Source organism: Cherax quadricarinatus, chromosome 33, assembly GCF_038502225.1.
Source record: "Cherax quadricarinatus isolate ZL_2023a chromosome 33, ASM3850222v1, whole genome shotgun sequence".
Taxonomy (NCBI): domain Eukaryota; kingdom Metazoa; phylum Arthropoda; class Malacostraca; order Decapoda; family Parastacidae; genus Cherax; species Cherax quadricarinatus.
In genome coordinates this window covers 28,226,370-28,254,007 of record NC_091324.1, presented here as the reverse complement: position 1 = coordinate 28,254,007, position 27,638 = coordinate 28,226,370, and the positions used below count along the sequence as shown (strand labels likewise).

The window sequence follows — 27,638 nt, the reverse complement described above, 5'->3', positions numbered from 1 at the left end:
AGTGTGTAAGTTGATAATGAGTGTGTAAGTTGATAATGAGAATGTAAGTTGATAATGAGTAAGTTGATAATGAGAATGAGTTGTGAGAATGTAAGTTGATAATGAGTGTGTAAGTTGATGAGAATGAGTGTGTAAGTTGATAATGAGGTGTAAGTTGATAATGAGAATGTAAGTTGATAATGAGATAATGAATGTAAGTTGATAATGAGAATGTAAGTTGATAATAATGAGTGTGTAAGTTGATAATGAGAATGTAAGTTGATAATGAGAATGTAAGTTGATAATGAGAATGTAAGTTGATAATGAGTGTGTAAGTTGATAATGAGAATGTAAGTTGATAATGAGAATGTAAGTTGATAATGAGAATGTAAGTTGATAATGAGAATGTAAGTTGATAATGAGTGTGTAAGTTGATAATGATGTAAGTGTAATGTTGATGAATGTAAGTTGATAATGAGGATGTAAGTTGATAATGAGAATGTAAGTTGATAATGAGTGTGTAAGTTGATAATGAGTGTGTAAGTTGATAATGAGTGTGTAAGTTGATAATGAGTGTGTAAGTTGATAATGAGTGTGTAAGTTGATAATGAGTGTAAGTTGATAATGAGTGTGTAAGTTGATAATGAGTGTGTAAGTTGATAATGAGAATCTAAGTTGATAATGAGTGTGTAAGTTGATAATGAGTGTGTAAGTTGATAATGAGTGTGTAAGTTGATAATGAGTGTGTAAGTTGATAATGAGTGTGTAAGTTGATAATGAGTGTGTAAGTTGATAATGAGTGTGTAAGTTGATAATGAGTGTGTAAGTTGATAATGAGTGTGTAAGTTGATAATGAGTGTGTAAATTGATAATGAGTGTGTAAGGTGATAATGAGTGTGTAAGTTGATAATGAGTGTGTAAGTTGATAATGAGAATCTAAGTTGATAATGAGTGTGTAAGTTGATAATGAGTGTGTAAGTTGATAATGAGTGTGTAAGTTGATAATGAGTGTGTAAGTTGATAATGAGTGTGTAAGTTGATATTGAGTGTGTAAGTTGATAATGAGTGTGTAAGTTGATAATGAGAATGTAAGTTGATAATGAGTGTGTAAGTTGATAATGAGAATGTAAGTTGATAATGAGTGTGTAAGTTGATAATGAGTGTGTAAGTTGATAATGAGAATGTAAGTTGATAATGAGTGTGTAAGTTGATAATGAGTGTGTAAGTTGATAATGAGAATGTAAGTTGATAATGAGTGTAAGTTGATAATGAGTGTGTAAGTTGATAATGAGAATGTAAGTTGATAATGAGTGTGTAAGTTGATAATGAGTGTGTAAGTTGATAATGAGTGTGTAAGTTGATAATGAGAATGTAAGTTGATAATGAGTGTGTAAGTTGATAATGAGTGTGTAAGTTGATAATGAGAATGTAAGTTGATAATGAGTGTGTAAGTTGATAATGAGTGTGTAAGTTGATAATGAGAATGTAAGTTGATAATGAGTGTGTAAGTTGATAATGAGTGTGTAAGTTGATAATGAGTGTGTAAGTTGATAATGAGAATGTAAGTTGATAATGAGTGTGTAAGTTGATAATGAGTGTGTAAGTTGATAATGAGAATGTAAGTTGATAATGAGTGTGTAAGTTGATAATGAGTGTGTAAGTTGATAATGAGTGTGTAAGTTGATAATGAGTGTGTAAGTTGATAATGAGTGTGTAAGTTGATAATGAGTGTGTAAGTTGATAATGAGTGTGTAAGTTGATAATGATTGTGTAAGTTGATAATGAGTGTGTAAGTTGATAATGAGTGTGTAAGTTGATAATGAGTGTGTAAGTTGATAATGAGTGTGTAAGTTGATAATGAGTGTGTAAGTTGATAATGAGTGTGTAAGTTGATAATGAGTGTGTAAGTTGATAATGAGTGTGTAAGTTGATAATGAGTGTGTAAGTTGATAATGAGTGTGTAAGTTGATAATGAGTGTGTAAGTTGATAATGAGTGTGTAAGATAATGAGTGATAATGAGTGTGTTAGTTGATAATGAGTGTGTAAGTTGATAATGAGAATCTAAGTTGATAATGAGTGTGTAAGTTGATAATGAGTGTGTAAGTTGATAATGAGTGTGTAAGTTGATAATGAGTGTGTAAGTTGATAATGAGTGTGTAAGTTGATAATGAGTGTGTAAGTTGATAATGAGTGTGTAAGTTGATAATGAGTGTGTAAGTTGATAATGAGTGTGTAAGTTGATAATGAGTGTGTAAGTTGATAATGAGTGTGTAAGTTGATAATGAGTGTGTAAATTGATAATGAGTGTGTAAGGTGATAATGAGTGTGTAAGTTGATAATGAGTGTGTAAGTTGATAATGAGAATCTAAGTTGATAATGAGTGTGTAAGTTGATAATGAGTGTGTAAGTTGATAATGAGTGTGTAAGTTGATAATGAGTGTGTAAGTTGATAATGAGTGTGTAAGTTGATATTGAGTGTGTAAGTTGATAATGAGTGTGTAAGTTGATAATGAGAATGTAAGTTGATAATGAGTGTGTAAGTTGATAATGAGAATGTAAGTTGATAATGAGTGTGTAAGTTGATAATGAGTGTGTAAGTTGATAATGAGAATGTAAGTTGATAATGAGTGTGTAAGTTGATAATGAGTGTGTAAGTTGATAATGAGAATGTAAGTTGATAATGAGTGTAAGTTGATAATGAGTGTGTAAGTTGATAATGAGAATGTAAGTTGATAATGAGTGTGTAAGTTGATAATGAGTGTGTAAGTTGATAATGAGTGTGTAAGTTGATAATGAGAATGTAAGTTGATAATGAGTGTGTAAGTTGATAATGAGTGTGTAAGTTGATAATGAGAATGTAAGTTGATAATGAGTGTGTAAGTTGATAATGAGTGTGTAAGTTGATAATGAGAATGTAAGTTGATAATGAGTGTGTAAGTTGATAATGAGTGTGTAAGTTGATAATGAGTGTGTAAGTTGATAATGAGAATGTAAGTTGATAATGAGTGTGTAAGTTGATAATGAGTGTGTAAGTTGATAATGAGAATGTAAGTTGATAATGAGTGTGTAAGTTGATAATGAGTGTGTAAGTTGATAATGAGTGTGTAAGTTGATAATGAGAATGTAAGTTGATAATGAGTGTGTAAGTTGATAATGAGTGTGTAAGTTGATAATGAGTGTGTAAGTTGATAATGAGTGTGTAAGTTGATAATGAGTGTGTAAGTTGATAATGAGTGTGTAAGTTGATAATGAGTGTGTAAGTTGATAATGAGAATGAAAGTTGATAATGAGTGTGTAAGTTGATAATGAGTGTGTAAGTTGATAATGAGGATGTAAGTTGATAATGAGGATGTAAGTTGATAATGAGAATGTAAGTTGATAATGAGTGTGTAAGTTGATAATGAGTGTGTAAGTTGATAATGAGAATGTAAGTTGATAATGAGTGTGTAAGTTGATAATGAGTGTGTAAGTTGATAATGAGTGTGTAAGTTGATAATGAGAATGTAAGTTGATAATGAGTGTAAGTTGATAATGAGTGTGTAAGTTGATAATGAGAATGTAAGTTGATAATGAGTGTGTAAGTTGATAATGAGTGTGTAAGTTGATAATGAGTGTGTAAGTTGATAATGAGAATGTAAGTTGATAATGAGTGTGTAAGTTGATAATGAGTGTGTAAGTTGATAATGAGAATGTAAGTTGATAATGAGTGTGTAAGTTGATAATGAGTGTGTAAGTTGATAATGAGAATGTAAGTTGATAATGAGTGTGTAAGTTGATAATGAGTGTGTAAGTTGATAATGAGTGTGTAAGTTGATAATGAGAATGTAAGTTGATAATGAGTGTGTAAGTTGATAATGAGTGTGTAAGTTGATAATGAGAATGTAAGTTGATAATGAGTGTGTAAGTTGATAATGAGTGTGTAAGTTGATAATGAGTGTGTAAGTTGATAATGAGAATGTAAGTTGATAATGAGTGTGTAAGTTGATAATGAGTGTGTAAGTTGATAATGAGTGTGTAAGTTGATAATGAGTGTGTAAGTTGATAATGAGTGTGTAAGTTGATAATGAGTGTGTAAGTTGATAATGAGTGTGTAAGTTGATAATGAGTGTGTAAGTTGATAATGAGTGTGTAAGTTGATAATGAGTGTGTAAGTTGATAATGAGTGTGTAAGTTGATAAAGAGTGTGTAAGTTGATAATGAGAATGTAAGTTGATAATGAGTGTGTAAGTTGATAATGAGTGTGTAAGTTGATAATGAGTGTGTAAGTTGATAATGAGTGTGTAAGTGTGATCATGTTAGACATGAAATGCGTTTAAAGCTTTGAATAACCAGACGGTTGTAAGTCTTTGTGAATAAAGTGGTTGCAGCACCACCACCTGAAGCATCACCACCACCACCACCTGAAGCATCACCACCACCACCACAAGCATCACCACCTGAAGCATCACCACCACCACCACAAGCATCACCACCACCACCACCTGAAGCATCACCACCATCACCATCTGAAGCATCACCACCACCACCATCTGAAGCATCACCACCACCATATGAAGCATCACCACCACCACCACCTGAAACATCACCACCACCTGAAGCATCACCACCTGAAGCATCACCACCACCACCACCACCTGAAGCATCACCACCACCACCACCTGAAGCATCACCACCACCACCACCACCACCACCACCTGAAGCATCACCACCACCACCACCTGAAGCATCACCACCACCACCACCTGAAGCATCACCACCACCACCACCTGAAGCATCACCACCACCTGAAGCATCACCACCACCACCACCTGAAGCATCACCACCACCACCACCACCACCTGAAGCATCACCACCACCACCACCTGAAGCATCACCACCACCTGAAGCATCACCACCACCTGAAGCATCACCACCACCTGAAGCATCACCACCACCTGAAGCATCACCACCACCACCACCACCTGAAGCATCACCACCACCACCACCTGAAGCATCACCACCACCACCACCACCACCTGAAGCATCACCACCACCACCACCTGAAGCATCACCACCACCACCACCTGAAGCATCACCACCACCACCACCTGAAGCATCACCACCACCACCACCTGAAGCATCACCACCACCACCACCTGAAGCGTCACCACCACCACCACCACCACCTGAAGCATCACCACCACCTGAAGCATCACCACCACCTTAAGCATCACCACCACCTGAAGCATCACCACCACCTGAAGCATCACCACCACCTGAAGCATCACCACCACCTGAAGCATCACCACCACCTGAAGCATCACCACCATAACCACCTGAAGCATCGCCACCATTACCACCTGAAGCATCACCACCACTACCACCTGAAGCATCACCACCACCACCACCACCTGAAGCATCACCATCACCACCACCACCTGAAGCATCACCACCACCACCACCTGAAGCATCATGACCACCACCTGAAGCATCACCACCACCACCACCTGAAGCATCACCACCACCTGAAGCATCACCACCACCACCACCTGAAGCATCACCACCACCACCACCTGAAGCATCACCACCACCACCACCTGAAGCATCACCACCACCACCACCTGAAGCATCACCACCACCACCACCTGAAGCATCACCACCACCACCACCTGAAGCATCACCACCACCACCACCTGAAGCATCACCACCACCACCTGAAGCATCACCACCACCTGAAGCATCACCACCACCTGAAGCATCACCATCACCTGAAGCATCACCATCACCACCACCTGAAGCATCACCACAACCACCACCTGAAGCATCACCACCACCACCACCTGAAGCATCACCACCACCACTACCTGAAGCATCACCACCACTACCACCTGAAGCATCACCACCACCACCACCACCTGAAGCATCACCACCACCTGAAGCATCACCACCACCACCACCTGAAGCATCACCACCACCACCACCTGAAGCATCACCACCACCACCATCTGAAGCATCACCACCACTACCACCTGAAGCATCACCACCACCACCACCTGAAGCATCACCACCACCACCACCTGAAGCACCACCACCACCACCTGAAGCATCACCACCACCACCTGAAGCATCACCACCACCACCACCTGAAGCATCACCACCACCACCATCTGAAGCATCACCACCACCACCACCCACATCACCACCACCTGAAACATCACCACCACCTGAAGCATCATCACCACCACCACCTGAAGCACCACCTGAAGCATCACCACCACCACCACCTGAAGCATCACCACCAGCACCACCTGAAGCATCACCACCACCACCACATGAAGCATCACCACCACTACCACCTGAAGCATCACCACCACTACCACCTGAAGCATCACCACCACCTGAAGCATCACCACCACCACCTGAAGCATCACCACCACCACCTGAAGCATCACCACCACCACCACCTGAAGCATCACCACCACCTGAAGCATCACCACCACCACCACCACCACCTGAAGCATCACCACCACCACCTGAAGCATCACCACCACCACCACCTGAAGCATCACTACCACCACCTCCACCTGAAGCATCACCACCACCTGAAGCATCACCACCACCACCTGAAGCATCACCACCACCTGAAGCATCACCACCACCTGAAGCATCACCATCACCTGAAGCATCACCACCACCTGAAGCATCACCACCACCTGAAGCATCACCACCACCACCACCTGAAGCATCACCACCACCACCACCTGAAGCATCACCACCCCTACCACCTGAAGCATCACCACCACCACCACCACCTGAAGCATCACCACCACCACCACCTGAAGCATCACCACCACCACCACCTGAAGCATCACCACCACCACCACCTGAAGCATCACCACCACCACCACCTGAAGCATCACCACCACCACCACCTGAAGCATCACCACCACCACCACCTGAAGCATCACCACCACCACCACCTGAAGCATCACCACCACCACCATCTGAAGCATCACCACCACCACCTGAAGCATCACCACCACCACCACCTGAAGCATCACCACCACCACCACCTGAAGCATCACCACCACCACCACCTGAAGCATCTCATCACCACCACCTGAAACATCACCACCACCTGAAGCATCACCACCACCACCACCTGAAGCATCACCACCACCACCACCTGAAGCATCACCACCACCACCACCTGAAGCATCACCACCATTACCACCTGAAGCATCACCACCACTACCACCTGAAGCATCACCACCACCTGAAGCATCACCACCACCACCTGAAGCATCACCACCACCACCTGAAGCATCACCACCACCACCACCACCTGAAGCATCACCACCACCTGAAGCATCACCACCACCTGAAGCATCACCACCACCTGAAGCATCACCACCACCACCACCACCACCTGAAGCATCACCACCACCACCACCACCTGAAGCATCACCACCACCACCACCTGAAGCATCACCACCACCACCTGAAGCATCACCACCACCTGAAGCATCACCACCACCACCACCTGAAGCATCACCATCACCATCCGAAGCAGCAGCCACAGTAGCTGTCTACCCTTTGCAGTTTGTGAGCATCACCGTCATTGCTGCTCAAGCATTTCACTTTCTGCTGTGTGCAGTGCATGTGTCGGCCAGTGTTGCTTCAAGGGTTATTTTCCCCAACGTGTATTTTGTATTTTCGCCTCTAAATGCGTTGTGATACCAAGTGGTACCACGGGTGGCGACCACTTCTTCCAGTAATACCAGGGACTGCTCTCTGGGACATTACTTTCCTTAACTCTTTTGTACTCTTTAAACTATTCTTTAAATGGTCCAGGAGTCTGAAAAGTGTAGTAAACGCCGAGGAATGAGATAGAAGGGTAGAAGCTAGAGCTGTGGTGTGGGATGAGTGGAGGTTAGCGCGAATGTAAGTGTCTGCCAAGTGTGGATGGTTGGTGGTGTCGGGGGTAGTGTAGACCACTGGCTGCCACAGTCTACTCGCTGGCTTCAGTGTGGCTAAACTGCTCTTCCTCTCCTCTTGTCTCTCTCCCGTCTCTGCTACACCGGGTGTGTGGTTGGCCTCGCTACCCCTGGAGGCGGGGACAGCGTTACAACAGTGCTTCTGGAAGTCTCGCACTCCACGCTCAGCATTCCAGGAAGTGCTTGCTACTTGTGGAAGACTGAGCAAATCTTCCCCTGCTGCTGCTGGAGCAACTTTACCTCAGTGAGCTCCCCGTCAGGCTCTCCACACGCTCCTCGCCTCTCCAGTACACTCCAAAGTTAACCCATTTGGAAGTGATCGTGAAAGTGAGTCTTGAATAAGAAATATGTGAACGGGTGTTGTTATAAATATAGTTAAAATGAGTTTGAGACACCAAATTTAGTAGACAAAGTGAGAGTGGAGGTGTGGGCAGGTGTAGAGGCCAGCAGGCTGAGGCTGGCAGCTCCCACCATGATAATTCAACTGTGACATTTGCAAGTTTCCGAAGGTAAGACGCCACTCACTTTCATAATTTTTTCCTCCCAATTTCAGTACGTTGTACTGTTTTAATTTCTGTACACTGTTAAGACGTAGATCAACGTAGTGTGTGCCTCGTGTGCACTGAACCACTTTTCAAATTTGTAATGGTAGTCTCTGTTCCAAAATGTTGTGTATTAGAAAATCCCCCAACACTGGGTGTCGCTGCCGTTGTGGCGGTGCACCAGAGGCCTAGTGTCTCATTTAAGATACCAGAAACCTATTTTTTCAGCTTAGAGCCGGGAGATTTACCCCATTCGTCAGTATTTGCAGTCTTATAGCCTATGACTTGACACAAATTTATGTACACGGTTTAGAATAGTTTTGATTATATTATGATTATATCTGTAATATATGAAGTAAGATGGTGACAGAAAATTGATGTTAACGACGTAAGAAGAGATGTTCAGTGTGTACTGGACTGGCCATATATCGCCCCTACGACTGTCTTCATATTTAGTCACCTGTATTTGGCTGAAGAAGCCTACTATGCAGGCGGAACGTTTCAACAGTAAAGATACGCATGTGTTGCACATGTGTCTTCATCATCAGCTTGTCGGTATTATATATTATTTTCATAAGTATACATTTTTTACAATTAAATCCTACTGACTCAACACCGCAGTAGACCTACTGACCCATGCTAGGCAGGTACTGTTCACACTGAGCACCCAGTAGACCTAACCCATGCTAGGCAGGTACTATTCACACTTAGCACCCAGTAGACCTACTGACCCATGCTAGGCATGTACTATTCACACTGAGCACCCAGTAGACCTACTGACCCATGCTAGGCAGGTACTATTCACACTGAGCACCCAGTAGACCTACTGACCCATGCTAGGCAGGTACTATTCACACTGAGCACCCAGTAGACCTGCTGACCCAGGCTAGGCAGGTACTACTCACACTCAGCACCCAGTAGACCTACTGACCCATGCTAGGCAGGTACTATTCACACTCAGCACCCAGTAGACCTACTAACCCATACTAGGCAGGTACTACTCACTCAGCACCCAGTAGACCTAACCCATACTAGGCAGGTACTACTCACACTCAGCACCCAGTAGACCTACTAACCCATACTAGGCAGGTACTACTCACACTCAGCACCCAGTAGACCTACTGACCCATGCTAGGCAGGTACTATTCACACTCAGCACCCAGTAGACCTACTGACCCATGCTAGGCAGGTACTATTCACACTGAGCACCCAGTAGACCTACTGACCCAGGCTAGGCAGGTACTACTCACACTCAGCACCCAGTAGACCTAACCCATACTAGGCAGGTACTACTCACACTCAGCACCCAGTAGACCTACTAACCCATACTAGGCAGGTACTACTCACACTCAGCACCCAGTAGACCTAACCCATACTAGGCAGGTACTACTCACACTCAGCACCCAGTAGACCTACTAACCCATACTAGGCAGGTACTACTCACACTCAGCACCCAGTAGACCTAACCCATACTAGGCAGGTACTACTCACACTCAGCACCCAGTAGACCTACTGACCCAGGCTAGGCAGGTACTACTCACACTCAGCACCCAGTAGACCTACTGACCCAGGCTAGGCAGGTACTACTCACACTCAGCACCCAGTAGACCTAACCCATACTAGGCAGGTACTACTCACACTCAGCACCCAGTAGACCTACTGACCCAGGCTAGGCAGGTACTACTCACACTCAGCACCCAGTAGACCTAACCCATACTAGGCAGGTACTACTCACACTCAGCACCCAGTAGACCTACTAACCCATACTAGGCAGGTACTACTCACACTCAGCACCCAGTAGACCTAACCCATACTAGGCAGGTACTACTCACACTCAGCACCCAGTAGACCTACTGACCCAGGCTAGGCAGGTACTACTCACACTCAGCACCCAGTAGACCTACTGACCCATACTAATCAGGTACTACTCACACTCAGCACCCAGTAGACCTAACCCATGCTAGGCAGGTACTACTCACACTCAGCACCCAGTAGACCTACTGACCCATACTAGGCAGGTACTACTCACACTCAGCACCCAGTAGACCTAACCCATGCTAGGCAGGTACTACTCACACTCAGCACCCAGTAGACCTACTGACCCATACTAGGCAGGTACTACTCACACTCAGCACCCAGTAGACCTAACCCATGCTAGGCAGGTACTACTCACACTCAGCACCCAGTAGACCTACTGACCCAGGCTAGGCAGGTACTACTCACACTCAACCTTTCCCACTTTTATGTTTTTTCTATTAATAGTACCTAATTATGAAGGGAATTCGAACCATGGTTCGTGCTGTAGCACCTGATATATACACGGACCACGGTTAGAGCCTCCTGTCCATTCTTCTGTTTACTCATACCATGCTGACAACGCCAGTACTGATGCTGGCGAAGAGCTCTTGATTCAGGAAATTGGAGGTATCCTCTTCCTCGAATCACATCACCGGCTTTCACCCTTCCCATTCATCAGGCGCTGTATCACCCTCGCGGGTTTAATGCTTCCACATGAATATAAATATTATTAATTGTTTAAATGACTATTCATTACCTTTAATTATATAAGTGGTGTACTTGACTTGTTATAATTATCTTCGTAGTTATCAGTCAGAGTGATAAAGTAAGGGACGGATCTACCGTGAAACTAATGAAGCTTAAGCGTCAGGGCCCCTAATCCCGGAGGGGGCCCAGAAACTACTTTAATCTACATTGCTTAAAAATGTTGAGTATACTGTATGAGAAAGGGTTTTTAAAAGTAAAAATAATAATAATATAGTGCAATTCGATACAAAATAAGAATTAAAATTAAAAGGTAGGCCAGCCGTTGCTGTTTGTGTAAGAGATTCCATAACAACTCAGACTTCAGGGACCCAAAAATGTTGCTCTGACACTGAGTCAAGTTACTCTGGCAGCTCACGTGTTATAATTATCTTTGTAGTTATTAGTTATAGTGATAAAGTTACTATGGTAGTTCGTGTTATAATTATCTTTGTAGTTATTAGTTATAGTGATAAAGTTGAGCAACTTACCTAAACATTACACTTTCATCTCTTACAATAATGAAACTTAAATTTCTACATTTTATCAACATGGCGGAAATCCTGGTTTTACTTCGTCATTGTTTAGTTTAAAAACTCTGGCTGTCCTTCACTTTTCACCTATACCTGTGTTATCCTTCGTTGTTTCTCTCTCTCTCTCTCTCTCTCTCTCTCTCTCTCTCTCTCTCTCTCATTCTCCTCGCCAATATCACGTCCTAAACGTCTACTTTATCTTTCAATGCCACAGCTCTTCCACTGATGCTGAAACTGATGTATCAGAGTTTTCCTACTCTCGCAGCCCGGTCCTCGACCAGGATTGTCTGGTGCTTGCCTGGTCAGCCAGGTTGTTGCTGTTGGCGGCGAGCTGGCTCACACATCCATCATAGAAGGGTTTATCTGACACTTGGCGAAGATTCTTGTAAAGTTTCCCCTTGAAGACTTCTACACTTGTTCCAGCAGTGTTTCTGATATCTTCCGACTATGTTTGATATCTTGTGGTAGAATGTTGAATTGTCTGAGAATACCAGTGCTGATACAATGTTCTCTTGTGCCCAGTAGTTGCAGCATGTTTCGTCAGGTATAAGGTGGCACATGACACCAGTGCCATCATGGTGGTGACTGATCCTCAACAAGTAGAGTAAGGTGGCATCGAGTGCCTCTGTGGTGAACACTGGTACAGTACTTAGGAACAATGTTAGTAGTTGGTTGAGGCAAACATTCCATAACGAGAGACTAAGGAGCTCGCTCACTTCTCTAGAATGTCCGTAAATGGTCTGTTTCCTTCCTGTGTGTACACCTGTTTACTCTCAGCCAGTGTTGCAAGCCACTGAGAGTGTGCTTGTTCTCACCTAGTTGTGTGACATGGACACGAGTGCTTTCACTTAGCACACCTTTATTGAAACCGTTTCGGTCCAAGAGCCGAAACCTTTTCAATAAAAATGAAGTCAACAGGCGCATGGGGTTAGAATTTGGAGTTAAACACACCGATGAGTCGCGTATATGTCTGGAGGTACTTCAGTATTATGGTCAGGAGGTAACGGCCTTGACGAAGAAGTGGTGGTGAAGGCAAGCTGTATACAGTAATAGAAGTATGTATGAGAGAATCCACCAGGCTAAAGGTAGTGAATTCGTAGGTAAATGCATTTGTGTTAATTTCCCTCAGGTTGTGGGCAGTCATTTATTTTCTTACCTCACTTAGTTGTGTTACGGGGGTTGATTCATAACACCTGGTCCCGCTTCTACTTTTATTCACCGGTTTCACTGATTTCTGACCTCCAGAGCCCTATCATATCTACTCCCGAAGCTGTATATAGAGTTTGCCTCCATACTTATTCATGTGGTACGCTCTGCTTACCACCCTTAAAATTGAGAAAATACTTCTGACATCCCTATGACTCGTCTGTGTCTTTAGCTACCACTATATTCCCAGGATTCTGTCTCCCCTGGCTTCACAGTCTCCCCTGGCTTCACAGTCTCCCCTGGCTTCACTGTCTCCCCTGGCTTCACTGTCTCCCATGGCTCTCCTCCCTTCTTTCAAGCAGCCTGTCCTTATCCACGTTATATACACAATGATCCCGGTCTTCCTTCTCCTCCTTCCTTCTAGTGTTCATAATTATTGTTAAGACTGCCCTACAATGTTAGGTCAGCGGACACAGTTGCAACTAATGGCACATTTGCTGTCATTACTTTCTCTCACCAGGAGCTTTGTGAAGTTAATATAAACAATACAATACATGGACACAGGATGTGTGTGGGAGTGGCGGTAAGGTGCCCGGGGGATGGGGAGGTGCCCTGGGGGGCAGGGAGGTGCCCCGTGGGGGGGAGGTAGAAGTGTCCACGCAAGAGTATTTTTAAGATAAAAGATATATACAGTGCCGCCAAGTTGATAAGTAAAATACATGTGCAACTCCTGGGTGTTTCTACTGTGAGACATTTCGCCCACTAGTAGCTTTGTCAGTCTAAACAGAAGCATGAGACTGGTGCCTTTTATAGTGAAGCCAGTAGGAATGGCGCGATGCAGCAGTAGTAGATGTGGTCACTTGTGGGTGGGGCCCACTAGTGACAGGGGCTATAGCTTGACAAAGTTCCTGGTAAGCGAAACATAGTGAATGTCTTACTTGTTGCAAATATGTGTATTTTTCTTCTAGTGTTGTTAATTTGAGTTCTTCAAATCTCCAGTAGTTCATTACTCTCATCTTTGGTACAAATGTTGTTAGGAAACTCTTGGTCTCGAGTATGTTTACTTGGTTAATCAGGTGAGGGTTTCATGCTGGTGCTGCGTACTCCTACTCGGGCCTAACGAACATTATGTATAATATTCTAAGTGAATCTTAGTTCAGACTCGTGAAAGAAGTGAGTCTTGTATATGACACTAGAGTTACAGGCTTTATACATCATGTGTGTGTGTGTGTTCACTTCGCAGGTGTTGCAAGTTCCTACTTCATCCTAGTCTTGTCTGGTCTGTACCTGCTACACAAAACCTGTAAAGTGGTAGTCCTGTGTCTGGTGTTGTGCGCTTCGACACACTCACTCCAGCAAGTGTGTTAGAACTTAGTTTCCTGTATCTGTCAGAGTTCTGAAGGCCTTGTTTGGTTTCAACAGTTATGACATAAACCTGGTAATGACTGCAACTTGATTGTGTGTGTGTGTGTGTGTGTGTGTGTGTGTGTGTGTGTGTGTGTGTGTGTGTGTGTGTGTGTGTGCGCGCGTGATGGCTGCCAGGGTCTGTAACTGTATTGATAGTTCGTCGCTTCTTGGGCCCTGCTGTTGAAACTGCAGTTTGCTTTCACCACTTCAACATCCACTTCATTCCACTAATTTGACCACCCTGAGATTTAAAATGTGTTTTTCCCCAGCCTTCCTATGATTTGTCTGTATTTTTACCTTCCATCAATGCTCCTCTCGCCTCTGTGCCTCGCACTTCACTGGTCTCACATTTCTTCCCTGAAGACTCTCTCTTCTAATATAATTAAATCCAGTTATTTTATCCTATGACTGTAATTAAGCGTCTCATCTCCAGGAGCAGTTCTCTGCACATCTTGAGACTTGTGAATACGGTTAATCAGGAGTAGGCTCCAAGGGGGTGGAGTTTGTTCAGTGATACAGTAACTCTGACATATGTTGGGTGCAGTGTCCTAATGGATTCTTTGAGATCTTTGATGATGACAATTTTAATTTTTTTTATTTTACATCTGCTGCCAACACTTGCTTCTAGAGCTTTCTTATAGATTGTTTTAAAAACTAGAAAACTAGAAGCCTTTACCGAGTGTTTCGCTTGCAGACTGAGGTTTTAAAAGCCTCGCAAAAGCTCGTCTAAGCTTGGTCTGCAATCGAGAAAATATCATTAAAGATTCTCATTCTGTCATAGTGTTTATTGCCTTGTTGATTTTACAACCACAGATTCCCACTATTTTTTTTTTTAGTTGTTCCCTGCCAGAATATTCTCTATCCTGGGCCTATTGTGTCCTTTCCTGACTCACGCAGTTTTGCTCTTGTTTGGGTTTAATTTCAACAGCTGTTTATTTGGCCAGTCTTCAAAAAATTACAACACGATGGCTGAAACAATTAGGAAGTAACACACTTAGGACAGGAACATTGTAGCGACGTTTCTGGGTTCATCCTGGAACACTGTCAGCTCACAACCTGACTAATAATAATAATAATAATAATAATAATGATAATGATAATGATAATAATAATAATAATGATAATAAATCTTTCTGCAAGTACATGTACAACGTACATATTTCGGTCCAGAAACATGTCAAGTTGCTTATCCTGAAGTAACTCCATTTACCCTTCACTGTTGTTGTTATCCTTCACTACTGTTATCCTTCACTGCTGTTGTGACCTTATAACGACGTTTCGGTCCAGAACGGACCGAAACGTCGTTAAAAGGTCTCTCCCTCCTGAGTTTTAGTTACTTGTACACAGACCACTCCTGCAACCCGCTTAAGTTCTACTTCACCGTTGAACATCAGCAACCTTCTTCTAGAACTGCTGTTCTGCCTTCATGTCTCATACTTCTAAATTAATCTGTGTCTGTTTTGCCTCCCAGTTCTCTCGTCCTCAGGTGTTCTTCAGGTTCTTTAGTTCCTGTTGGATATGTGTGGTTCCGGTTAGAACCTGGTTGCACTTCCTAGTGTTTCTAAATGACGTGTCTGAGTGCTCTCCTGGCATATCTAGCAAGTTTCTCAGTCATCTAATGGATAGTCTGACCTTCCATTTCTCTATCATGCTGCAATGTGTCCGTGTCCTTGGTGAATGCACGCGTCTCCTCTACCTGCCTTGTGTGTGTACGTGAGAACTGCACGTGTAACACTCATGTGCATGTGTGTACGTGGTGGATGGATCGTGTGTGTGTGTGTGTGTTGCAAGCCTCCTGCTGCACTCTTCGTGTGCGTGTGTGTAAGTGATGCAAGCCTCCTGCTGCACTCTTCGTGTGCGTGTGTGTGTAAGTGATGCAAGCCTCCTGCTGCACTCTTCGTGTGCGTGTGTGTAAGTGATGCAAGCCTCCTGCTGCACTCTTCGTGTGCGTGTGTACGTGTGGATGCCAATCTCCCGCTACACTGCTCGTGCACATGAGTGTGCGTGCCTGTGTGTTTACGTGTGGATGTAAGTCTCCAGTTGCACCGCTCGTGTACGTGCGTGTACGTGTTCATTACAGTGTGTACCGTCACTTCACACTGTTCTTACCTATCAGTGACCGCACACACACACACACTTCCCACACTCGCGGTCGCAGATTTCAGCGTTTTGTAAAGATTCGTCGACTCAACCACAACAGCCGCAGCAACAGTAATAACGGCAGAAACAACAGTAGTTGTAACACTAGCAGAAGTCACAGTAACAGCGGCTCCAACAACAGTAGTGGTAGCAGTAGCAGACGTGCAGGTGTCCCGCAGCGCGATCGCTCGCTCGAATCTCCTCCGGTACGGCTGGAAAACATTAGGGACGTGTTTCCATAAGACACCTGCTGTCCCTGTTCACCCATCAGTAATAATGAGTACCTGGGTGTTAGTCGACTGGTGTGGGTCGCGGGTCGCATCCTGGGACAAAACTGACCTAATTTCCCGAAATGCTCAGCATAACAAGCGGTTTTCTATATAGCAGTATGTCATTGATGTCTAGTCACAGTAACAGCTGCAGCAACAACAGCAGTCACAATACCAGCAACAGCAGCAGCCACAACAACAACAGTAGCAGCCACAACAACAATAGCATCATGAGTCACAACAACACCAGCAACAGGGGTAACAGCAGCAGTCACAACAACACCAACAACGCCAGCAACAACAGCGGTGACAACAGCAGCCACAACGACGCCAGCAACAGCGGTGACAACAGCAGTCACAACAACAAGAAAACCAGACACTGGAGTCATCGTCATCTCTTCTCGCCACAAAGATTAAAAAATGTAATAGCTGTAATTCTGCCTATTACGTATAAATTACATTTATCTGTGGTAAATAATGAGAAAGTTGTGTTAAACGGAGAGTAAACACAAGACAACAGGAACATTGCCTCTAGTGTTCCACTAGAAATAATTGATGTTTGTGTTTATAAATCTTATTATTTGCACTTGCAGTATTTAGGCAGAGTTTGTGATCTTGGCTTGTGAAACAACGATCATTTTGCCGAACATTTGATCAACCTGAGGTCAGTGATGCAGGGAAGATCATGCAACCTGAGGTCAGTGATGCAGGGAAGATCATGCAACCTGAGGTCAGTGATCCAGGGAAGATCATGCAACCTGAGGTCAGTGATCCAGGGAAGATCATGCAACCTGAGGTCAGTGATCCAGGGAAGATCATGCAACCTGAGGTCAGTGATCCAGGGAAGATCATGCAAACTGAGGTCAGTGATCCAGGGAAGATCATGCAACCTGAGGTCAGTGATCCAGGGAAGATCATGCAACCTAAGAACATAAGAAAGAAGGAACACTGCAACAGGCCTACTGACCCATGCAGAGCATGTCCATGTCTTCCCCCCCGGATTAGCCCAGTGACCCACCCAGTCTGGTCAACTCCACTCAAGGAAGGAGCACGGCACCAGACTCAGCAGCACAAGCTAGTCAGGTCCAACTCACACCCACCCACACCCACTCATGTATTTATCTAACCTATTTTTAAAACTACACAACGTTTTAGCCTCAATAACTGTACTCGGGAGTTTAGTCCACTCATCCACAACTCTATTACCAAACCAGTGTTTTCCTATATCCTTCCTGAATCTGAATTTTTCCAACTTGAAAAAATTGCTGCGAGTCCTGTCTTGGCTGGAAATTTTCAGCACGCTATTTACAACCCCTTTATTTATTCCTGTTTTCCATTTATACACCTCGATCATATCCCCCCTAATTCTACGCCTTTCGAGAGAGTGCAGATTCAGGGCCCTCAGTCTATCCTCATAGGGAAGGTTTCTGATACATGGGATCATCTTTGACATCCTCCTCTGTACGTTTTCCAGAGCATTTATATCCATTCTGTAATACGGTGACCAGAACTGAGCAGCATAGTCTAAATGAGGCCTAACCAAGGATATATAGAGTTGAAGAACAACCTGAGGACTTCTATTATGTATACTTCTGGATATGAAGCCAAGAATTCTGTTAACTTTATTGCGAACACTAATGCACTGTTGTCTTGGTTTTAGATTACTGCTAACCAGAACTCCTAAACCCTTTTCGCAATCAGTAGTATAAGATCTACATTATTTAGTTTATATGTCGCAGCTGAGTCTTACGCGGGGAATTTGGGTGGAGTGTTATAATTTACCTAACATTTTTAACAGAGTTAAGACTGTTAGGTGAAAGATCACAAGTGCAACTAATGTGACCATACACCAGTACCACCATACACCAGTACCACCATACACCAGTACCACCATACACCAGTACCACCATACACCAGTACCACCATACACCAGTACCACCATACACCGGTACCACCTACACCAATACCACCATACTGGTGGTACCTTGGTATACCGGTGTATGGTAGTGCTGTTGTATAGAAGTATATGGTAGTGCTGTTGTATAGAGGTGTATGGTAGTTCTGGTGTATAGAGGTGTATGGTAGTTCTGGTGTATAGAGGTGTATGGTAGTGTTGTGTACATAGGTGTATAGTAGTGCTGGTATAAAGAGGTGCATGGTGGTGGTGTATAGAGGAGTATGGTAGTGGTGGTGTATAGTGTATGGTAGTGCTGGTGTATAGAGGTGTATTCACCTAATTGTGGTTGCAGGGGTCGAGACTCAGCTCCTGGCCCCGCCTCTTCACTGAGTGCTGCTAGGTCCATAGTTTTGGTGTGTAGAGGAGTATGGTAGTGCTGGTATATAGAGGTGTATGGTAGTGTTGTGTACATAGGTGTATAGTAGTGCTGGTATATAGAGGTGCATGGTGGTGGTGTATAGAGGAGTATGGTAGTGGTGGTGTATAGAGGAGTATGGTAGTGGTGGTGTATAGTGTATGGTAGTGCTGGTGTATAGAGGTGTATTCACCTAATTGTGGTTGCAGGGGTCGAGACTCAGCTCCTGGCCCCGCCTCTTCACTGAGTGCTGCTAGGTCCTGTATGGTAGTTATGGTGTATAGAGGTGTATAGTAGTTTTGGTGTGTAGAGGTGTATGGTAGTGCTGGTGTATAGATGTGTATAGTAGTTCTGGTATATAGAGGTGTATGGCAGTTCTGGAGTATAGAGATGTATGGTAGCGCTGGTATATAGAGGTTTGTGGTAGTTCTGATGCATAGAGGTGTATGGTAGTTCTGGTGTATAGAAGTGTATGGTATTGCAGGTGTATAGCAGTGTATGGTAGTGCTGGTGTGTAGAGGTGTATTGTAGCGCAGATGTATAGCAGCATATGGTAGTGCTGGTATATAGAGGTGTATGGTAGTGGTGGTGTATAGAGGAGTATGGTAGCGCTGGTGTATAGAGGTGTATGGTAGTGCTGGTGTATATAGGTGTATGGTAGTGCTGGTGTATATAGGTGTATGGTAGTGCTGGTGTATAGAGGTGTATGGTAGTGCTGGTGTATAGAGGTGTATGGTAGTGCTGGTGTATAGAGGTGTATGGTAGTGGTAGTGTATAGAGGTGTATTGTAGTGCTAGTGTATAGAGGTGTATGGTAGCGCTGGTGTATAGAGGTGTATGGTTGTGCAGGTGTATAGAGATATATGGTATTGCTGCTGTATAGAGGTGTATGGTAGTGGTGGTGTATAGAGGTGTATGGTAGTGCTGGTGTATAGAGGTGTGTGATAGTGCAGGTGTATAGAGGTGTATGGTAGTGGTGGTGTATAGAGGTGTGTGGTAGTGGTGGTGTATAGAGGTGTATGTTAGTGGTGGTGTATAGAGGTGGATGGTGGTGGTGGTGTATAGAGGTGTATGGTAGTAGTGGTGTATAAAGGTGTATGGTATTGCTGGTGTATAGAGGTGTATGGTAGTGGTGGTGTATAGAGGTGTATGGTAGTGGTGGTGTATAGAGGTGTATGGTATTGCTAGTGTATAGAGGTGTATGGTAGTGGTGGTGTATAGAGGTGTATGGTAGTGCTGGTGTATAGAGGTGTGTGATAGTGCAGGTGTATAGAGGTGTATGGTAGTGGTGGTGTATAGAGGTGTATGGTAGTGGTGGTGTATAGAGGTGTATGTTAGTGGTGGTGTATAGAGGTGGATGGTGGTGGTGGTGTATAGAGGTGTATGGTAGTAGTGGTGTATAAAGGTGTATGGTATTGCTGGTGTATAGAGGTGTATGGTAGTGGTGGTGTATAGAGGTGTATGGTAGTGGTGGTTATAGAGGTGTATGGTATTGCTAGTGTATAGAGGTGTATGGTAGTGGTGGTGTATAGAGGTGTATGGTACTGGTGGTGTATAGAGGTGTATGGTATTGCTGGTGTATAGAGGTGTATGGTATTGCTGGTGTATAGAGGTGTATGGTAGTGCTGGTGTATAGAGGTGTATGGTATTGCTGGTGTATAGAGGTGTATGGTAGTGATGGTGTATAGAGGTGTATGGTAGTGGTGGTGTATAGAGGTGTATGGTTTTGCTGGTGTATAGAGGTGTATGGTAGTGGTGGTGTATAGAGGTGTATGGTAGGGGTGGTGTGGGGAGATTAATGCAGGTACACGAACAAGCGCCCTTTTAAACCTTGTGTACACTGACGCTTCCTGCGTCTCTTCTAATACTGTACACAGTCTGATACACCTCACTGCGTCGTTTAGTACACATCGTCATACACTTCAATACGTCTTTTCCATCAGTGTAGTGAGGTGAGGGGGCTGGAGGGACGAGGATGAAGGAGGGAGGGGCATGAAGGGAGGTATTTCTGAAGCCTGAAGCTTCAATCTGTGACGCACTTGTCAAGGTCAGCGTCGACATGTGGAAGAGGCTGGCCAGGAGACGGCCAGGTAACAGGGAAGGAAGCAGACTGGCTGGCAAGCAGGCGAATAGACAGGCAGGAACGTAAACAGACAAGGAGGCAAACAAACAGTCAGGCCGGCCGGCAAAAGGACAAGGAAGCTGAGAAACTGGGCAGGCAGGCAGACAGACAGGCAGACAGACAGGCAGGCAGAAAGGCAGGCAGACAGACAGGCAGACAGGCAGGCAGACAGGCAGGCAGGATAGGCACTCAAGCAGGCAGGTGGCGATTGTTGCTGCATTTCTGCCTCTACCTTGCTCTTTGTGTCGTCATTAGCTTGCACTTTGCTGCAACAATCACAATTGTTGCATTTGGTGCCAATTGAGGTTTTTAATGGCTGCAACATGTGAACTGAGAGGCGCTCCTGTGCACTGGTGTCTTGTGAACTGAGAGGTGCTCCTTTGTACCGGTGTCTTGTGAACTGAGAGGTGCTCCTGTGCACTGGTGTCTTGTGAACTGAGAGGTGCTCCTTTGTACTGGTGTCTTGTGAACCGAGAGGTGCTCCTGTGCACTGGTGTCTTGTGAATTGAGAGGTGCTCCTGTGCACTGGTGTCTTGTGAACTGAGAAGTGCTCCTGTGCACCGGAGTCAGTACGTGAGCTGAGTGGTGCTCCTTCCTGTGCACTGAAAGGTTAAGTATTCGACAGCTACCAGACTAGTTTTTAAACTGTGAGTCCTGTAGACTACACGAGAGTCATTAAGGCCACAGTGCATCCACACATTAACATCAACGATACTTCCTTACATACAACAAAGCTTTTGCACATATGCAACCCTTGGGTATGTTTATTGTCGAAACGTTTCGCCTGCTCTAAATCTTTCTTCAGCTAAATACAGAAGTAACTAAATATTATAGACAGTAGATAAGGCTCGGGGACTGATCATCTTAACCTCTCCACTGCTTCTGCTCTCTCCAGTATTTAGTAATCTTTGTATTCGACCGATGAAGCCTGCAGAGCAGGCGAAATGTTTCTACAGTATAGATAGCCAACTGTTGCACGTGTATCTTACGTGTTCGTATTGTACACCACTGATATAATGAAACAGATCTTTCACTGTAGAGTTCCCTTTACCCCCAAATGTCTACACATTTAAAAACGAAAAGAAAAATTACCTCTATAAAATTCAGAAAAGTCAATATTGGGTGTGTTAGGAAGGACCAGATTGTGGCAAATAGTGAGTTATCGCACATGTTCAGAATAATCACCGTAAACTTGTAAGCATTGTTGGTGGTGATATGTTGATGTCCAAGTTACAAGATTGTTGGTAGTATGTATGTTGATGATCAGGGAAAAAGGAACATGCACTCGTCCTCCGCTAGTTTGTCTTAAGTATGTGCACAACTGTGGAAAAATATAACAGTGATTGTGCAAGAGCAGGGAGGCCTTTCAACAGCAATTGCAACACACGCATCGTTGCAACACAAGAAGGATATTTTCAGAGCTCTCAAGAGTTCGCGAGATGCCCGTGAACAGACTCATTTATATTGAACAAATTTGAATGTGCAGGTACATATGATTTTTGTTTCTTCAAAATATTACTGCTCTAAGTATGAAACATCAAATTCTAACTGTGAACGGAAAGTGAAGTTAAATATCCAGGTGTTGAGCAGTGCAGCTGTTGTTTATGTCTGAGCAGAATCATAATATGTGCTAGGTTATACACCCTGGTGTAGTAGACATACTGTCTCTACACATCTAGGTGTGGTAGACACACTGTCTCTACCTCACTACACACCCTGGTGTGGTAAACACACTGTCTCTACACCTCACTACACACCCTGGTGTGGTAAACACAGTCTCTACACCTCACTACACACCCTGGTGTGGTAAACACAGTCTCTACACCTCACTACACACCCTGGTGTGGTAAACACAGTCTCTACACCTCACTACACACCCTGGTGTGGTAAACACAGTCTCTACACCTCACTACACACCCTGGTGTGGTAAACACAGTCTCTACACCTCACTACACACCCTGGTGTGGTAAACAGTCTCTACACCTCACTACACACCCTGGTGTGGTAAACACAGTCTCTACACCTCACTACACACCCTGGTGTGGTAAACACAGTCTCTACACCTCACTACACACCCTGGTGTGGTAAACACAGTCTCTACACCTCACTACACACCCTGGTGTGGTAATAAGTCTCTACACCCCACTACACACCCTGGTGTGGTAAACACAGTCTCTACACCTCACTACACACCCTAGTGTGGTAAACACAGTCTCTACACCCCACTACACACCCTGGTGTGGTAATAAGTCTCTACACCTCACTATACACCTTGGTGTGGTAAACACAGTCTCTACACCTCACTATACACCCTGGTGTGGTAAACACAGTCTCTACACCTCACTATACACCTTGGTGTGGTAAACACAATATCTTTATCTCACTACACTTGAAGACATTCAGACGTTTGTTGGTAATTCCATTTTTGCAAGAAGGGAGAGCGTTCAAAATTCCAAGACTTCTGTCACTTTTCCAGTTTTCTTTTAGTGTACTCGTCGCGTTCCTGCTTTTTCTGGAGGTACTTTGCCTCATCTGCCAAGTCTCTTCCTTTCATATGGAGTGATTTCGGAGAGTAGATTTAGGATAAATCCCTCCAGGATTTTCAAGGTGTAAATTATGATGTACGTTTATCACCTTTGTCCCAAGGAGTACAGTACACCTGACTTCGAGCGTTTCCAGTACTTCAGATGTTTGATTGAGTGTATACAGGCAGTGAAAGTTCTCTGTATGTTTTTCTGGCTCAACAGTCGCCTTTCTTGAAGGGGACCGTTGATATACAGCAGTATTCCAGTCTGGAGAGAAGTAACTTGAAGAGTATCATCATTGGTCCAGCATCTAATGTTTTGAACTTTCTAGTTATCCAGCATATAATTTTCCTTATCGTAGCAATAGCAACATTGTTGTGATCTTTGTATGTGAGATTTTATGACATCATCACTCCTGAGTCTCACACATGGAACTTTTCTTCTATTGAATGATTTGAGTTTGTCTTGCACTCAGTCTCATTTTATATTTCCTCCATTCTTCCACAGCGGGGCAACTGATATTTGTCCTCGTTAAACATCATATTGATGGCAGCATCTTAGGTGCTGTTCTCTGAATAACAGATGGCTTGTACTAATACAATGTTTATGATGCTTAATAAAGCTTTAGTAATAAGGAGGTTGTGCGACCATGCATTACCCCAACCTTAACTCTGCCTTTTGCCAAATGTCAACTTGAATTATAAAAGAAAAAACTCAAGTCGTGGACGGGATGCAGTTGATCACAGAGTCAGAGTCAATAGCAAATCACAGAATTTAGAGTTTATAAACAGTAAGAACAGATTATTTAACAGAACGTCAAAAACAATAAGAAATTAACATAACACTGGAGGAACAATACTGGCCCAGCTAGCGGGTCTTACCTATACCAAACACTGTAATAGCTCTACTGATCCATACTAGGTAGGTCTTATATTTTACTATTTTCACTTATGTACTTGTCTGGGAGGTGATATATTGAAAACATCTTGTATAGCTTCTTTGGGGCTGGGGATGAAAGAATATATAGAACCTGAAGCAGGATGACTCTGACATGAAAGTATGAATCTCGCTTGGCCCTGAATGCTGGGAAAAGGTAGTGGGGCGGGCCCAGGAACAAGTGAGCCTGGTCATCTACTTGATCTTACTAGCTGCTTGACCTTTTCAGTAAGGTGGAGGAGGCTGAGTGTTGACTGGGGGAGACTTAAATGACAAGTTCAGTGATACTTCGTGGTGCAGAAGCTAGTGGTGGGAGTGGTGAAGGTTGCATCATTACTATCATGAGGACACTTCATACCTTCAGGGGCTAATTGGAAGGGTGTGAGGGTAGATTCTTTACGTCTGCACATGACAAGTAGATGTGTCGTTGTTTTTTCTCATCTGCTTCCCTCGTTGATTAAATGCCATGTGTAGGAACTTGTGAGGTGCTCCCCGGCAGCTCTCATCATGGTGCCTCAACAATATTTAATGTTTTAAATTCTTAGTAAGAAATTTCAAGGTTCTTTACACAAGGTGTTAACACCGTGTTCTGTTTCTACTTATAATGTCTCATACTGTTTATGTGTTTATTTTACCACTTCCATCATTTATCCCACTGTTGTGGAAAGCATGAATGTATCTTTCGTCTCTGATGCTGCAGATACGACATTAGTTTCTAAACACCAAACACACTAGCAAAGATGTGTGTCTCTCTCTCTCTGGTGTTAGAAGTATGATACAAGTATCTAGTATCAGACACGCTGGTAAATATGTTTGTGTGTGATCATTAAATAACCTTGTAAGATTTTAAGCTAGAATAATGTATTGGCTGTTTTACGAGAGTTGAATAAATATCAGTATTCTTGTTGATATAAAAGGTGGCTTGATCAGTGTCATCATGCCCCCGACGACAACCTTTGTTTGAGAAGTACTTAGGTACGTGCTGTTGTTCTCTGTCCCACAGTATACTTGCTGTAAATTCTCTGAAAGTTGACCTAGTCTTTCTTTATTACACATGGATCCTTCTCATTCTGCTCCCTTCTTATGATTGATAATTTCTTGTGATACAGACGGACCTACGTAGGGAATGGTGACTGGCGTAAGGAGCTCACAAGTGAGTCTAATGATACGATATCCACAGGAGGCTTTATTAAGACTTGATAAAGTGAGCTTTAACAAGGCTTGATAATGTGAGTTTTACCAAAACTTAATAAAGCTAATTCTTGGGCAATACGTGATCAAAAATAAAGGTTTGTTCTGCATTACGTGTCTGTGTGCCTGCAAGGAGAAACTGAAACACGAGGTCGTCTTCAGCAAAATACCGAAAGAGAAGCCACTTGTAGGAAGTGAAACACAAGCCTCATATTCCGCGTGTTCGTTTATACCAAAGTCTCTTATCTTCATTAGCCGTCCAAACTGGTGTGTCTCATTGTTGGCCATGATGGTATTGTTATTCCCATTTGAAGATTTGCTTGATACTGAGTAATGTCCTACAGAATGATGTAGACATTATGCCTTCACATGTAGTTAACGTTCATGTGAGGTTCACATAGGCTCCATCATCACCCACAGGAGACATCACGTAGCTGTAATTTGAGTTTCCAGCGACACGAAGATGTGATATCAACTGGACGTGAGTAGAGTACAGACATGAGCTGAAGATAAACTGGTTACTGTCGGGTTAACTGCTGCTCCTCTTGGCCCGTTCTTATATACAGTACATTGACTAGTGCCTTCAGCCCTTCGTTACATACGTTATCATTATTTGATGTATTTGTTAGCTATGTGGTGTGTATAATCAGTGAGGTTTGTTTACTGGGGTTGAGACAGTGTTACTGATCCCGCCTTCTGGGTTGGATTGACCGACATCTGGACTGTTATCGTATCTGTTGTTAAGTCTGTGTATGAAGGGATCCTACTCTACCTCGTCAAGCTCATTCCATTTTTGTATCACCCTAACACTAGACGAATGCTTTCTAACCTCCCTGTGGAGGCAGGTTTTCAAAAATACTTTCTAAGACTCTTATGGAAACTTTTCATAGGAACGTTAGAAAGTATATATTTCTTTAATTTCAATATGAATCAGGAATTAAATGAGCTGGACGAGGAGGTCCACGAGAGGCCAGGCAAGCCAAGGCAAGACGCAGTGTATCGACCCCCCGCAAACAAAATTTGGTAAGTACACACAGAGAAGTGACTAATAAGTATAACAGTGGTAAAAAGGTCAGTCACTATGTGACGAGTAGTCACAACCCTTAACCTTTCTTACTTTCTGTCTACCCACAACCTTCTTCACTGCTCTCTTCTACCCCAGTCCTTGCCGTCAATATTCTTGCTATCCCCTTTGTGGACTAACAAAGAAAAGTTCCCATTATTCATATGTGGTTTACAGTCTCCATTTGTATCCCTTTGTTCCTGATGTTTTCTTCCCATACAGCCTGTGTGTGTGTGTGTGTGTGTGTGTGTGTGTGTGTGTGTGTGTGTGTGTGTGTGTGTGTGTGTGTGTGTGTGTGTATGTGTGTGTGTATGTATGTGTGTGTGCAGCATGGTCAGTCTCATCATCTGTGTTTGTATATATTAACATGTGTAAAGGGAAGCATTTTCAAGGTGAACATTCAATGGGTTTCTTAAGATACATGTTATTTTCATGTTGTGTCATAGTATTTATTTGTGCTTGTTAATGTAGTTATTTTCAACTTCAGGCGTTGTTTTAGCTCGAGTGTGTTAGTGTATCAGTGGCTATACCTCTGTTAGTGTATGTGTGTGTGTGTATAAATGTATATGTCTGTATTAACATGTACATAGGTATACCTGTTTATTTTGAGTACCGCTAAATACCGTGCAGGTCGAGGTGCTTGTACTTTCCTTTCTGCCTGCCTGCCTGTCTGTATAGTCTCGTTATGATCCCGCCGAGGAAAAAACATACGTTCTTAGCCATCACATTTGAAAAATGTAAGCTTGAAAGACCTCGTTGGAAGACCTTGCTGTGTAAACCAGGACCCCTTGTAGGACCATTGAGAGACCTCGCTGGAAGACCTTCCTGTGTAAACCAGGACCCCTTGTAGGACCATTGAGAGACCTCGCTGGAAGACCTTGCTGTGTAAACCAGGACCCCTTGTAGGACCATTGAGAAACCTCGCTGGAAGACCTTGCTGTGTCCACCAGGATCCTC

At 43.5% G+C, this 27,638-nt stretch overlaps 1 protein-coding gene across 4 annotated transcripts in view; it reads left to right on the top strand.

Annotated features, from left to right (window-relative positions):
• LOC128693930 (uncharacterized) overlaps positions 1–27,638 on the top strand; it is a 383,054-nt gene that overhangs the window by 200,872 nt on the left and 154,544 nt on the right. The window contains exon 1 of one of the 4 annotated variants that reach the window (XM_070090980.1): positions 7,957–8,283. The exons of the other annotated variants lie outside the window; for them this stretch is intronic. The gene's annotated coding sequence lies outside the window, so the exon portion shown is untranslated. Of the gene's footprint in view, positions 1–7,956; positions 8,284–27,638 lie in introns of those variants that run through there. 4 annotated transcript variants of the gene reach the window in all.